The 16,057-nt window shown below is 40.5% G+C and overlaps 1 protein-coding gene across 4 annotated transcripts in view; it reads right to left on the bottom strand.

Moving 5' to 3' along the window:
• SEMA4A (semaphorin 4A) overlaps nucleotides 1–16,057 on the bottom strand; it is an 82,494-nt gene that overhangs the window by 48,265 nt on the left and 18,172 nt on the right. Inside the window, exon 1 of one of the 4 annotated variants that reach the window (XM_089658786.1) lies at nucleotides 3,662–3,789. The exons of 2 other annotated variants lie outside the window; for them this stretch is intronic. The gene's annotated coding sequence lies outside the window, so the exon portion shown is untranslated. Of the gene's footprint in view, nucleotides 1–872; nucleotides 1,028–3,661; nucleotides 3,790–16,057 lie in introns of those variants that run through there. One more of the 4 variants, XM_089658785.1, reaches the window with a different exon arrangement.

Here is a 16,057-nt window from a genome sequence, read left to right as displayed (position 1 = left end):
ACAATGACACCCTGACACTTTGGGGGACCAGAACAATGACACCCTGACACTTGGGGGTGCAGAACAATGACACCCTGACACTTGGGGGTCCCAGAACAATGACACCGTGACACTTGGGGGAACCAGAACAATGACACCCTGACACTTGGGGTCCCAGAACAATGACACCCTGACACTTGGGGGTCCCAGAACAATGACACCCTGACACTTGGGGAACCAGAACAATGACACCCTGACACTTGGGGGACCAGAACAATGACACCCTGACACTTGGGGGTCCCAGAACAATGACACCCTGACACTTGGGGGTGCAGAACAATGACACCCTGACACTTGGGGAACCAGAACAATGACACCCTGACACTTGGGGGAACCAGAACAATGACACCGTGACACTTGGGGGAACCAGAACAATGACACCCTGACACTTGGGGGTGCAGAACAATGACACCCTGACACTTGGGGGTCCCAGAACAATGACACCCTGACACTTGAGGGAACCAGAACAATGACACCCTGACACTTGGGGGTCCCAGAACAATGACACCCTGACACTTGGGGGAACCAGAACAATGACACCCTGACACTTGGGGGTCCCAGAACAATGACACCCTGACACTTGGGGGACCAGAACAATGACACCCTGACACTTGAGGGTCCCACAACAATGACACCCTGACACTTGGGGACCAGAACAATGACACCCTGACACTTGAGGGTCCCAGAACAATGACACTTGGGGGTGCAGAACAATGGCACCCTGACACTTGGGGTCCCAGAACAATGACACCCTGACACTTGGGGTCCCAGAACAATGACACCCTGACACTTGGGGATCCAGAACAATCTTAGAGGGTCCTGGTGTCACTCACCGCTGTCCAGTTGAGGTTTCAGGACCCCGTGTGGTGTGGTTGCTGCGCTGGGTGGTTGTCACTGTTTGTGACTCGGAGGAATGAGGAAGACTTGTTGCTGGCGATTCACAATCCTCCTCTACAAGTTCCAACAGTTCAGCCCCTGCAGCACTGCCTGCCACTTCTTAAAGGGACAGTACTTCAAAAACACCCCATCCCTGCCTAGGAGCACATGCTGGGACTGTCCGCTCCTCCATCACCTGGCTGCCCATTTGTACAAGATGGGGGTTCTGATACTTGTAGTCCCCCCCGGGGCACAAGGACCCCATCACTGTCCCCCCCCCCCCCGGCTCTGTGCTCTCACTTGCTACAACTTCTATTTCCTGAACAATAAACCCACAATAACGGTGAGAAGTCTCCCGACACCCAAAATAGCCGACAACCCCGAGCCTGTCCCGCCTGATGCCGCCTTCGGGGGTCGTTGTCACGGAGGAGCAGATGTCAGGCAGGCTGCGATCCGGGAATAGTTCACCGTTTCTGCACAGATGTCACCGTTTGTAGGAATTCCAATATCCGGGTATTTCATAACCACAACAAAGACATGAAACAGCGACAAGAAGAACACAAACAACGGGGACAACAACACCAACAACGGGGACAACAACACCAACAACGGGGACAACAACACCAACAACGGGGACACCAACAACGGGGACAACAACAACGGGGACAACAACACCAACAACAACACCAACGAGAACAATGACACCCTGACACTGGAGGGTCCCAGAACAATGACACCCTGACACTGACGAGGACACCAACAACAACAACGAGGACAACAACACCAACGAGGACACCAACAACAACGGGGACAACAACACCAACGAGGACACCAACAACAACGGGGACACCAACACCAATGAGGACACCAACAACAACGGGGACAACACCAATGAGGACACCAACAACGAGGACACCAACATCAACAACGAGGACAACACCAACACCAATGAGGACAACAACACCAAAGACATGAAACAACGACAAGAAGAACACCAACAACGAGGACACCAACAACGAGGACAACACCAACGAGGACACCAACAACAACAACAGGGACACCAACAACGAGAACAACACCAACACCAATGAGGACAACAACACCAAAGACATGAAACAACGACAAGAAAAACACCAACAACGAGGACGACACCAACAACGAGGAGGACACCAACAACGAGGAGGACACCAACAACGAGGACACCAACAACGAGGACAACACCAACAACGAGGACAACAACACCAACAACGAGGACAACACCAACAACGAGGACAACACCAACGAGGACACCAACAACAACAACAAGAACAACACCAACAATGAGGACACCACCAACGAGGACACCAACGAGGACACCAACACCAACGAGGACACCAAACACCAACAACAGGGACACCAACAACGAGAACACCACCAACACCAATGAGGACAACAACACCAAAGACATGAAACAACGACAAGAAAAACACCAACAACGAGGACACCAACAACGAGGACACCAACAACGAGGACACCAACAACGAGGACACCAACAACGAGGACAACACCAACAACGAGGACAACACCAACAACAAGGACAACACCAACAACGAGGACAACACCAACGAGGACACCAACAACGAGGAGGACAACACCAACAACGAGGACAACAACACCAACAACGAGGACAACAACACCAACAACGAGGACAACACCAACAACACCAACGAGGACACCAACAACAACAACGAGAACAACACCAACAATGAGGACACCACCAACGAGGACACCAACAACAGGGACACCAACAACGAGGACACCAACGAGGACACCAACAACAAGGACACCAACAACGAGGACACCAACACCAACAACGAGGACACCAACAACAAGGACACCAACAACGAGGACACCAACAACAAGGACACCAACGAGGACACCAACAACGAGAACAATGACACACTGACACTTGGGGGGCCAGAACAATGACACCCTGACACTTGGGGGAACCAGAACAATGACACCCTGACACTTGGGGGAACCAGAACAATGACACCCTGACACTTGGGGGAACCAGAACAATGACACCCTGACACTTGGGGGAACCAGAACAATGACACCCTGACACTTGGGGGTCCCAGAACAATGACACCCTGACACTTGGGGGAACCAGAACATTAACACCCTGACACTGGAGGGTCCCAGAACAATGACACCCTGACACTGGAGGGTCCCAGAACAATGACACCCTGACACTTGGGGGTCCTGAACAATGACACACTGACACTTGGGGGTCCCAGAACAATGACACCCTGACACTGGAGGGTCCCAGAACAATGACACCCTGACATTTGGGGGGTCCCGGAAGAAGTAAATATTTGTGATCATTGTTGTGTTTCCCATTGGTTGACAGTTTCCACATCTGACTAGCTGACCTGAAACATTTCCCGCACACTTTCAACCGCAAACAATTCCTCGTTTTCCAAACCGCAGCGCCGATCGATCGGAAATGACGTTTCGTAACGCGCCGATGAGGCGGTCTCCATGATCCCCACCACGTTAGGTCACTGCAATCCAGGAGATGGTTGTGGTCGAAAGCCACCGGATTGTCCAGTGTGGGGTCCCTCACCAATCACACAACGTGCGTTTCCTGAACCTCCAACGACCATTCGGAGATCGATGAACGTCGTGAAGGGAACATCGAGGAATCTGTTTGGTGAATTTGGTGTCACCGAATGGAGGGAGACGCTCCCACCACCGTCCTTACCTGTACCAGGCCGATCGAGGATTGTCTCAGATCCACAACGTGGGGCAACCAGACGCCGTGTCCCCCTGACTCATGACCCACACACGTCTGACACACAGGAAGAGAGCCAGCAGATCTGAGAGCGAAACCAATCAGCACACGGAACGCCTCGCCCTGCTCTGCAGGTAAACTGGAGACATCAAACAAGGGAGGACACGCCCACCAGCTCCGCCCCCTTAAACATTCCAACTTCAATAGATGCCATGAGCTCACCGCCCGAGGCCCCGCCCAGGAGAGCCGCCCGAACCACGGCAAACAGCACACCTGATGACGACGGAAAACGCCACGCAACGTGCCGGACCCGTCTCTACGCAGGACGACATTTCCTCGGAAAAGGACGATTTTATTTTTATTAAGGAAGAAGCAACAAGCGTCCCTCATGTCAAAATGCAAAAAAAACGTGATGGTGGAGGACACAGACGCGTCAACCAGATGGTGTGCTAGATTCGGTTGGAAGGTTCGATCGTATTCGGGAGAAATTCCTTTCTACGGCACCACAATTTTTATTATTATTATTAATAAATACTTTTATTATTTATTTATTACAAGTACTTATATAGCGCTGTCAATTTACACATATATCATTTATTTTATTTATTTTATTATTATTAGTATGATTATTAAAATTACAAAATAAAATTATTAATACACATATATCATTTATTTTATTTATTTTATTATTATTAGTATGATTATTAAAATAAAATTATTAATACACATATATCATTTATTTTTAATTTTTTTATTATTATTATTATTATTATTATTATTATTAACAAAATAAAAAAGTAAAATTATTATTAATTTAATTTTTTATTTATTTATTACAAGTACTTCCACAGTGCTATCAATTTACAAATATCATCATTTATTTTAATTTTTATTTATGTTATTATTATTAGTGTGATTATTAAAATTACAAAATAAAATTATTAATACACATATATCATCATTTATTTTTAATTTATTTTATTATTATTATTAACAAAAATAAAGTCATATTATTATTAATTCTATTTTTTATTTATGTATTACAAGTACTTCCACAGCGCTGTCAATTTACACATATATCATTTATTTTATTATTATTAGTATGATTATTAACAAAATTAAAAAATAAAACTCAAATTATTATTAATTTTATTTTTCACATATATCATCATTTATTTTTAATTTATTTTATTATTATTAACAAAATAAAAAAGTCAAATTGTTATTAATTTTATTTTTTATTTATGTATTACAAGTACTTCCACAGCACTGTCAATTTGCACATATATAATTTATTTTAATTTATTTTATTATTATTAGTATGATTATTACCAAAATTACAAAATAAAAGTCAAATTATTATTAATTTTATTTTTTATTTATTACAAGTACTTCCACAGCGCTGTCAATTTACACATATATCATTTATTTTAATTTATTTTATTATTATTAGTATGATTAACAAAATTAAAAAATAAAAGTCAAATTATTATTAATTTTATTTTTTATGTATTACAAGTACTTCCACAGCACTGTCAATTTACACATATATCATTTATTTTAATTATTTATTTTATTATTATTAGTATGATTATTAAAATTACAAAATAAAATTATTAATTCACATATCATTTATTTTATTATTATTATTAACAAAAAAAAAAAAGGCAAATTATTATTAATTTTATTTTTTATTTATGTATTACAAGTACTTCCACAGCACTGTCAATTTACACATATATCATTTATTTTAATTTATTTTATTATTATTAGTATGATTATTAACAGAATTAAAACATAAAAGTCAAATTATTATTAATTTTATTTTTTATTTATGTATTACAAGTACTTCCACAACGCTGTCCATTTACAAATATCATCATTTATTTTAATTTTTATTTTATTATTAGTATGATTATTAAAATTACAAAATAAAAATTATCAATACACATATATCATCATTAATTTTCAATTTATTTTTTTTATTAATATTATTATTATTATTATTATTATTAACAAAAAAAAAGTAAAATTATTATTTTTACTTTTTATTTATTTATTAAAAGTACTTCCACAGCGCTGTCAATTTACACATATCATCATTTATTTTAATTAATTTTATTATTATTATTAGTATGATTATTAACAAAATTACAAAATAAAAGTCAAATTATTATTAATTTTATTTTTTATTTATGTATTACAAGTACTTCCACAGCGCTGTCCATTTACAAATATCATCATTTATTTTAATTTTTATTTTATTATTAGTATGATTATTAAAATTACAAAATAAAAATTATCAATACACATATATCATCATTAATTTTCAATTTATTTTTTTATTAATATTATTATTATTATTAACAAAAAAAAAGTAAAATTATTATTTTTACTTTTTATTTATTTATTAAAAGTACTTCCACAGCGCTGTCAATTTACACATATCATCATTTATTTTAATTTATTTTATTATTTTTATTAGTATGATTATTAACAAAATTACAAAATAAAAGTCAAATTATTATTAATTTTATTTTTTATTTATGTATTACAAGTACTTCCACAGCGCTGTCAATTTGCACATATCATTTATTTTAATTTTAATTTATTTTATTATTATTACTATGATTATTAAAATTACAAAATAAAATTATTAATACACATATCATTTATTTTTAATTTATTTTATTATTATAATTATTAACAAAATAAAAAAAGTCAAATTATTATTAATTTTATTTTTTATTTATTTATTACAAGTACTTATACAGCACTGTCAATTTACACACATATCATCAATTTTTATTTTTTTAAATTTATTTTATTATTAGTATGATTATTAACAAAATTAAAAAATAAAAAAGTCAAATTATTATTAATTTAATTTTTTATTTATTTATTACAAGTACTTATACAGCGCTGTCAATTTACACATATATCAGCATCAATTTTTATTTTTTTAATTTATTTTATTATTAGTATGATTATTAACAAAATTAAAAAATAAAAAAGTCAAATTATTATTAATTTCATTTTTTATTTATTTATTACAAGTACTTTTACAGCGCTGTCAATTTACACATATATCATCAATTTATTTTTTTTATGTATTTTATTATTAGTATGATTATTAACAAAATTAAAAAATAAAAGTCAAATTATTATTAATTTTTTTTATTTATTTATTTATTACAAGTACTTATACAGCACTGTCAATTTACATATATATCATCATCATTTGTTTTACATATGTTTTTATTTATTTTATTATTAGTATGATTATAACAAAATTAAATAAAATAAAAGTAAACATTTTAATTTTATTTTTTATATATTTATTACAAGTACTTAGATAGCACTGTCAATTTACACATATATTATTATCATTATTTATTTTATATTATTTTACCATTAGTATTATTATTAATAAAATTACAAAATAATAAAAATAAAAATATTACTTTTAATTTTTTTTATTGATATCAAGTACTTATATGGTGCTGTCAATTTATACATATATTATACATTTTATATGTATTATTATTTTATTACTATTAGCATGATTAATACAATTACAAAATAATAAAAATAAAATTATTATTATTTTTTTTTACAAGTACTAAATGATAAATGATGATAATAATAATAATAATTGTGTAAAGCACTGTGTAAATTGACAGTGCTGTATAAGTACCTGTAATAAATAAGTAAATAATTAAAAAATAATTATTATGATTATAATTTAAAATAAAAATAATATAACATAATAATAAAAATACAAAATAATATTAATTATTATTTATTTATTTATTACAGGTACTTATACAGCACTGTCTTTACACATATATTATAATAATATATTTTATTATTATTATTTTGTAATTTTATTAATAATACTAATAATGATAAAATAAAACAATAAATATAAAATAAATAATAATGAAGGTAATAATATATGTTCAAATTGACAGCGCTATAGAAGTACTTGTAAAAAAAAAAAATTATTAATAATAATAATTTGTATTTTTATTATTTTGTAATTTTATTAATAATAATAATAATACTACTAATAATATAATAATACAAATAAAATTGATGATAATATTTGTGTAATTTGGCAGCACCATATAAGGACTTACAATAAATACAAAAAAAAGAATATAAATTTTTATTTTGTAATTTTATTAATAATCGTACTAATAATAATAAAATAATACAAATAAAATTGATGATAATATTTGTGTAAATTGGCAGCACCATATAAGGACTTACAATAAATACAAAAAAAAGAATATTAATTTTTATTTTGTAATTTTATTAATAATCGTACTAATAATAATAAAATAATACAAATAAAATTGATGATAATATTTGTGTAAATTGGCAGCACCATATAAGGACTTATAATAAGTAAATTATTTTAATTACAATAATAATAATTAAAAAAAATAAAAATAGTAATAATAAAATATGAAGGAAAGTCAGAATTCAGCAGAACTGATCACTCCAATTCATTCTCTGGATTCGGATGGCATTGTGTATGTCCTGAAAAGGTCAAAAACGGGAAAAGAAAATCGAACGTTTGCGCACATGCTACAACTGCCATGGAGAAATCATCATAAAATCGTTTGTCGCGGCGACCACACACACTTTGATTTTTATTATCGAATTATTGAATGATACGGCCTAAACAATCGAATCGGCATAAACTTCCCTTCCAAATCGACTTAAATTCGATTTGATCAATTAGAGTCGATCTGTCGAAAAAAAAAAAAAAATATTGCTTGGCCAGAGTACGGCGATCGATGACTTAATATCGACCGAAATCCACCGCCTTGTGTGTGGTGTCAATCGGTGGATGATTATGGATCGATTATTCCTAATCGGGAGACTGATTGGAAAAGAAAAGAAAAAAAAAAAAAAGATAATCTGTTGAAAATCCGATCACACACCTTACAATCTGATTGCACATCAATTGAATACAATGGCCTTCCTGATTGGATAATCAGTGGGTGGGTCGTTCAGGTTTGTCCTCCTATCACAACGCTCTGGTAACCCAATCAGATTGCACAGTGTGTGGCCGGCATCAGATCAGAGTTGCCGCTCCTCGTTCGATGCTTTGGGCGATCGCCCTCTTCATTGCGTCTCCTGATATCTTCCTGATCCATCGTCTTCATTAGAACCTGAAAACTGACCGATCCGTCCAATGGCGTGGCGGAGAAATCAGCGAACGTGCCCCGCCCTTCCGGCGGACGCAGGAAATCGACCAATCAGCCGCATGGTAGGTCTCCACACAAAGGTTGGATGAAGAGTTAACAGAAACTTCGTCCTCCGAGGAGGCGGAGTCACGGACCGGTCACCCGGCCAAGGTGGCAGCCGCTTACTAATCCCAGAAATGCGCCGGATCAGACGCACGCCGCGTGAGTCAGGTAATTGCGCCCGCGGGCAGCCGGGCGAGAAAAAAAAAAATCGGTGACGAGTTCAGAAGGTCAGACGCATGGAAGCTGCGGAACCGGTTTTACGGGATTTCCAGGCTCAGAAAAAATCAACGTGACGATCGATCGGGCCACGGCGATTCTGCGGGATCATCGGAGGGGGTGTCACCCAGTGTTATCGCAGAGAGTGACACCAACCCCGGGGGCGCCTCTGCTGGGGAGCGTTTAGTTTTTTTTTGATCAATCAGCTAAAATTCGTTTAAAAGGTTCCGCCAAAAATCTGAAAATAAAATCAGAAAGTCGGGGCGGAGCGGCGCCAAAACCAGCCAATCCGATTGGCTTGCCCTTCCCAAAACGCTTGATATCTTTCGGACCAGAACTGCCCCGCCTGCTGAACAATCGGACAGATTTTTATTTCAAAACAAAACAAAAAAATAAAAAAAAAACAAACCAAAAAAAATTAAATAAAACAAAACAAAACAGAAACAAAAACAAACCAAAAAAAAATTAAATAAAACAAAACAAAAAAAAAAACCAAAACAAAAAATGAGAACGTCGGGGCGGAGTGGGGTTAAAACCCGCCAATCTGATTGGCTTGCCCTTCCCAAAATGCTTGATATCTTTTCGACCAGAACTGCCCCGCCTGCTGAACAATCGGACAGATTTTTCTTTAAAAAAACCCAAAAAAAAACAAAATAAAAATTAAACAAAAAACTAAACAAAATAAACAAAAAAAAACAAAACAAAAAACAAACAAAAAACAAAACAAAAAAGAAACAAAAGAAACAAAAAAAAATTAAAAAACTAAACAAAAAAATCAGAATGTCGGGGCGGAGTGGCGCCAAAACCCGCCAATCTGATTGGCTTGCCCTTCCCAAAATGCTTGATATCTTTTGGACCAGAACCGCCCCGCCTGCTGAACAAATCGGACAGATTTTTCTTTAAAAAAAAACAAAAAAAACAAAATAAAAATTAAACAAAAAACAGAACAAAATAAACAAAAAAAACCAAAGCAAAAAAATTACAGAAAAAAACAAAAAAGAAACAAAACAAACCAAAAAAAAATTAAATAAAACAAAACAAAAAAAAAACCAAAACAAAAAATGAGAACGTCGGCGCGGAGTGGGGTTAAAACCCGCCAATCTGATTGGCTTGCCCTTCCCAAAATGCTTGATATCTTTTCGACCAGAACTGCCCCGCCTGCTGAACAATCGGACAGATTTTTCTTTAAAAAAAAACCCAAAAAAACTAAATAAAAATAAAACAAAAAACTAAACAAAATAAACAAAAAAAAACAAAACAAAAAATCACAGAAAAAACAAAAAACAAACAAAAAACAAAACAAAAAAGGAAACAAAAGAAACAAAAAAAAAATTAAAAACTAAACAAAAAAATCAGAATGTCGGGGCGGAGTGGCGCCAAAACCCGCCAATCTGATTGGCTTGCCCTTCCCAAAATGCTTGATATCTTTTGGACCAGAACTGCCCCGCCTGCTGAACAAATCGGACAGATTTTTCTTTAAAAAAAAACAAAAAAAACAAAATAAAAATTAAACAAAAAACAAAACAAAAAAATTACAGAAAAAAACAAAAAACAAACAAAAAACAAACAAAAAAGAAACAAAACAAAACAAAACAAAAATTAAAAACAAAACAAAAAAGAAACAAAAAAAATCAGAATGTCGGGCGGAGTGGCACCAAAACCCGCCAATCTGATTGGCTTGCCCTTCCCAAAACGCTTGATATCTTTTGGACCAGAACCGCCCCTCCTGCTGAACAAATCGGACAGATTTTTCTTTAAAAAAAACAAAAAAAACTAAATAAAAATTAAACAAAAAACAAAAATTTTTTTTAAAGGATTTCCAGCATGCTGGTAAATTTTTGGATCCCTCTCCGGTCGGTTTTTGTACCCGCCGCATCATCGCGATTTCTCAAAAATGACCAAAAATGAGGATTTTTTTTTTTCGCAAGCCGAACTATTTTGATGAATCTCCTTCAGAAAGGTCGCCGCGTCTCTCGCATTTCGCCCACATCGATCGCAAAAGCGGACGATCTAAGCTGCGTCACGATCAAACACCTGTAGAAATGAGAGGATGTGGGGCTGACGTAGTCCATGGCGCGGTACAAAGCCGCCTTTTCTGACAATTTCTGTGTGACGTCCCCATCCCCCGCTCATCATCCGCACCTGGAGGGGGCATGGAGGCAGCGAAACTCCAGCTGTGCGCCTGAGGCCGCCCCCTGCGGACGGCGACACCCGGCAGAAGGCAAAACCCGGCGGGCGATGAAACCACAAAGACGGAATGTCAGTCAGCGGCAGTTTTTGTTTCCTCCGGAACTCCGAGACGCATTTACATCCATTATTACTGGAGATGCAATTTTGTAAAAAAAATTGTTGCAATTTTTAAGTGTGTCAGTAAAAGCATCCAATTAAAAATTGCAACAATTTTTTTTTTTTTATTGGATGCTTACCGCCACCCCATCAGATGAGGGCAGATCACCACCGCCGACCCATCAGATGAGGGCAGATCACCACCGCCGACCCATCAGATGAGGGCAGATCACCACCGCCGACCCATCAGATGAGGGCAGATCACCACCGCCGACCCATCAGATGAGGGCAGATCACCACCGCCGACCCATCAGATGAGGGCAGATCACCACCGCCGACCCATCAGATGAGGGCAGATCACCACCGCCGACCCATCAAATGAGGGCAGATCACCACCGCCGACCCATCAGATGAGGGCAGATCACCACCGCCGACCCATCAGATGAGGGCAGATCACCACCGCCGACCCATCAGATGAGGGCAGATCACCACACCGCCGCCAACCAATCAGATGATGGCAGATCACCACTGCCGACCCATCGGATGAGGGCAGATCACCGCCACCGACCCATCAGATGAGGGCAGATCACCACACCGCCGCCGACCAATCAGATGATGGCAGATCACCACTGCCGACCCATCGGATGAGGGCAGATCACCGCCACCGACCCATCAGATGAGGGCAGATCACCACCGCCGACCCATCAGATGAGGGCAGATCACCACCGCCGACCAATGGGATGAGGGCAGATCGCCACCGACGACCAATGGGATGAGGGCAGATCACCACCGCCGACCCATCGGATGAGGGCAGATCACCACCACTGACCTATGGGATGAGGGCAGATCACCACCGCCGACCCATCAGATGAGGGCAGATCACCACCGCCGACCCATCAGATGAGGGCAGATCGCCGCCGCCGCCACCAACCCATCAGATGAGGGCAGATCACCACCACCGACCAATGGGATGAGGGCAGATCACCACCGCCGACCAATCAGATGATGGCAAATCGCCATGCCGACCCATCAGATGAGGGCAGATCACCACTGCCGACCAATCGGATGAGAGCAGATCACCGCCGCCGACCAATCGGATGATGGCAGATCACCGCCACCGACCCATCAGATGAGGGCAGATCACCACCGCCGACCCATCAGATGAGGGCAGATCACCACCGCCGACCCATCAGATGAGGGCAGATCACCACTGCCGACCAATCGGATGAGAGCAGATCACCGCCGCCGACCAATCGGATGATGGCAGATCACCACTGCCGACCCATCGGATGAGGGCAGATCACCGCCACCGACCCATCAGATGAGGGCAGATCACCGCCACCGACCCATCAGATGAGGGCAGATCTCTGCCACAATCTTCGTAATGTCTTTTTCAAAAAGTAATTTTCCCGCTTTGCAAATCTGCAGCTATCAGTAAAGCCGGCGATCCTGCCATGTAGATCCTTGTTCAGCCACTTCCTGTTATCGGGTGACAACACTCTGTCCCCATCTCCTAACTGTGCTCTGCGTTGTCACCGTGTCCCGAGGTCTTCCAATGGCCTTTCCATCACACAGGCCGGGTTCCAGTGTTGTCACCATCAGGAAACCCGCCCCGAGAAACGCCAGGCCGCCATTGCTGGGGTGCGTGGAGGCAGGAAGTGGCTGCAAAGAGGCTGCAGGAACTCCGCAACAAAGGAAGATAAAAAAAATTCTCATTGCCATTCGCTGCTTTCCAAGAGGAGTGAAAGAAAAGGCCAATCGCTGGCTTACCGCATACGGCAGACAGAGCCGGACCCAAGAGCTGACGCTCACTAGACGGACGGATCACAGCGCACAATTCCTGCTATTCGTTGGGGAAAAGATTGTTCGATTTCATAGGTCGGCACAGGAATCGCACGGCTGCCACATTTACTGACACCACACAGCACCCTGCACCTCCTGGGCCGTGACTTAGAGTCAGTGGTCATTGTGGACCAATCACAGAAGCTCAGCGTCACCTGTGGGCCTTACCTATGCAAACGCAGCCTGCCTAGGACCACCCACTCCTCCAAACTGACACCAGCCCATCAAGGCAATCAGATATTTGCATAACTCCTCCCACTTCTTGCATCAGGGCTCTGGAGAGAAGTACTGAGGCGGAGGGGGGGTTGGGATGTTTTCAGAAAGCTGGCCCCTCCCACCAGCCATCATCACCTGCATTGCATAGAGAAGCGCAGAGACCTGGAAATGAGATCGCTAGATCCAAAATAAGGAATGTAACGAGAACAGTTTTTATGTAATAATGTCGTTTTTTATTTGATGATGAAGATGGGGGGGAAGTGGGGGGGGGGGGAGAGGGGGGAATATAGGCGGAGCAAACGTCGGACTTAAAGAACGCGACCGATATAATGAACGCTCCTCTGCAGCGCTCTGGCGGGGAAAGAGTTAAGTGTGTGGCAGGATGTTTCATGTACTAAAAGCCCCATCAGATAGCCAGGGGACTTCCTGTGCTGGAGGGAGGGGGAGGGGAGGGGGGGGGCACAGCACCAAATATAGCTTCCTGACACAGGGACCGCAAAAAAAAAAAAGTTATATATATATACACATTATTACAGCGATCAGACTGTACATTGTAACTTTGTAGAAGGAGGAGGAGTCATTTCTTCAGTCTCCTCCCCCAGTGATCAGACTGTACATTGTAACTTTGTAGAAGGAGGAGGAGTCATTTCTTCAGTCTCCTCCCCCAGTGATCAGACTGTACATTGTAACTTTGTAGAAGGAGGAGGAGTCATTTCTTCAGTCTCCTCCCCCAGTGATCAGACTGTACATTGTAACTTTGTAGAAGGAGGAGGAGTCATTTCTTCAGTCTCCTCCCCCAGTGATCAGACTGTACATTGTAACTTTGTAGAAGGAGGAGGAATCATTTCTTCAGTCTCCTCCCCCAGTGATCAGACTGTACATTGTAACTTTGTAGAAGGAGGAGGAATCATTTCTTCAGTCTCCTCCCCCAGTGATCAGACTGTACATTGTAACTTTGTAGAAGGAGGAGGAGTCATTTCTTCAGTCTCCTCCCCCAGTGATCAGACTGTACATTGTAACTTTGTAGAAGGAGGAGGAGTCATTTCTTCAGTCTCCTCCCCCAGTGATCAGACTGTACATTGTAACTTTGTAGAAGGAGGAGGAGTCATTTCTTCAGTCTCCTCCCCCAGTGATCAGACTGTACATTGTAACTTTGTAGAAGGAGGAGGAGGCATTTCCTCAGTCTCCCCTCCCCTCCCCCAGTGATCAGACTGTACATTGTAACTTTGTAGAAGGAGGAGGAGTCATTTCTTCAGTCTCCTCCCCCAGTGATCAGACTGTACATTGTAACTTTGTAGAAGGAGGAGGAGTCATTTCCTCAGTCTCCTCCCCCAGTGATCAGATTGTACATTGTAGCTTTGTAGAAGGAGGAGGAGGCATTTCCTCAGTCTCCCCTCCCCCAGCGATCAGACTGTACATTGTAACTTTGTAGAAGGAGGAGGAAGCGTTTCCTCAGTCTCCTCCCCCAGTGATCAGACTGTACATTGTAACTTTGTAGAAGGAGGAGGAGTCATTTCTTCAATCTCCTCCCCCAGCGATCAGACTGTACATTGTAACTTTGTAGAAGGAGGAGGAGTCATTTCCTCAGTCTCCCCTCCCCCAGTGATCAGACTGTACATTGTAACTTTGTAGAAGGAGGAGGAGTCATTTCCTCAGTCTCCTCCCCCAGTGATCAGAATGCAAAGGAAAGAGGCTGCAGCAGGGGCTGATCTGTGTCAGACGTTTGTGAACAGACACCGGGATTTATTTCTGAGCTGCCATCTCAGTCTGGTGACCCAGCATGATGCCTGAATAAAGATGGCGCCGTCCTACCATGGAAAGCAGATGGCGGCATTGTTGGGGGGGGATCATCTCTGAGGCTCACATCTCTCAGGTCTGCATGAAAGGGTCCCATCCCTGCTGCCGATTGGACAGAAAAAAAAAAGAAAAAAAAAAACTTACCTTAGATGCATACGCTGTTGTTGCCGAGTAACCTGCAGTGGAAAAATCAGCAGACACTCCCCTTGGGATCTCCGGTCCCGGCTCCTCCCACAGCCAGTTCACTATGACATCACAATGGAAGTACATTGCCGTGTCTGGATGGTGAACCGCTGCGTGTCTCTTCAGCATTTCTGTCCATCCAGGCCTGAGATTTACACAGCTCTGCCACAGCACAGCCCTCTCTGCCAGGGGAGAAAACATGATTTTTCAGTTGCAGAAAATTGCAGGTCTTGTCCCGCCCCTAGCCTGTGATTGGACAGATGGTGATGGGCTCACCTGTCACTCTGCTCTCTCCTCCTATCAGCATGATCCAACCTTCTTCCTCCAAGCCCAGATCATCCAGGACCCTCCCCCAGCCTGTGATTGGACAGATGGTGATGGGCTCAGCTGTCACTCTGCCCTCTCCTCCTATCAGCATAATTCACCCTACTTCCTTTGAGCCCAGGTCACCCTGAACCTGCCCCCAGCCTGTGACTGGGCAGTGAAAGGAGGAGGACAGGCAGTGATTAGCTCATCTGTCACTCTGCCCTATCCTCCTATCAGCACGATTCAACCTACTTCC

This window comes from Staurois parvus, unplaced genomic scaffold (genome assembly GCF_062004578.1).
Source record: "Staurois parvus isolate SC_StPar_1 unplaced genomic scaffold, SC_StPar_1.0 ptg001094l, whole genome shotgun sequence".
In the NCBI taxonomy this organism is placed as follows: domain Eukaryota; kingdom Metazoa; phylum Chordata; class Amphibia; order Anura; family Ranidae; genus Staurois; species Staurois parvus.
This window is presented reverse-complemented; position numbering and strand designations above follow the sequence as displayed.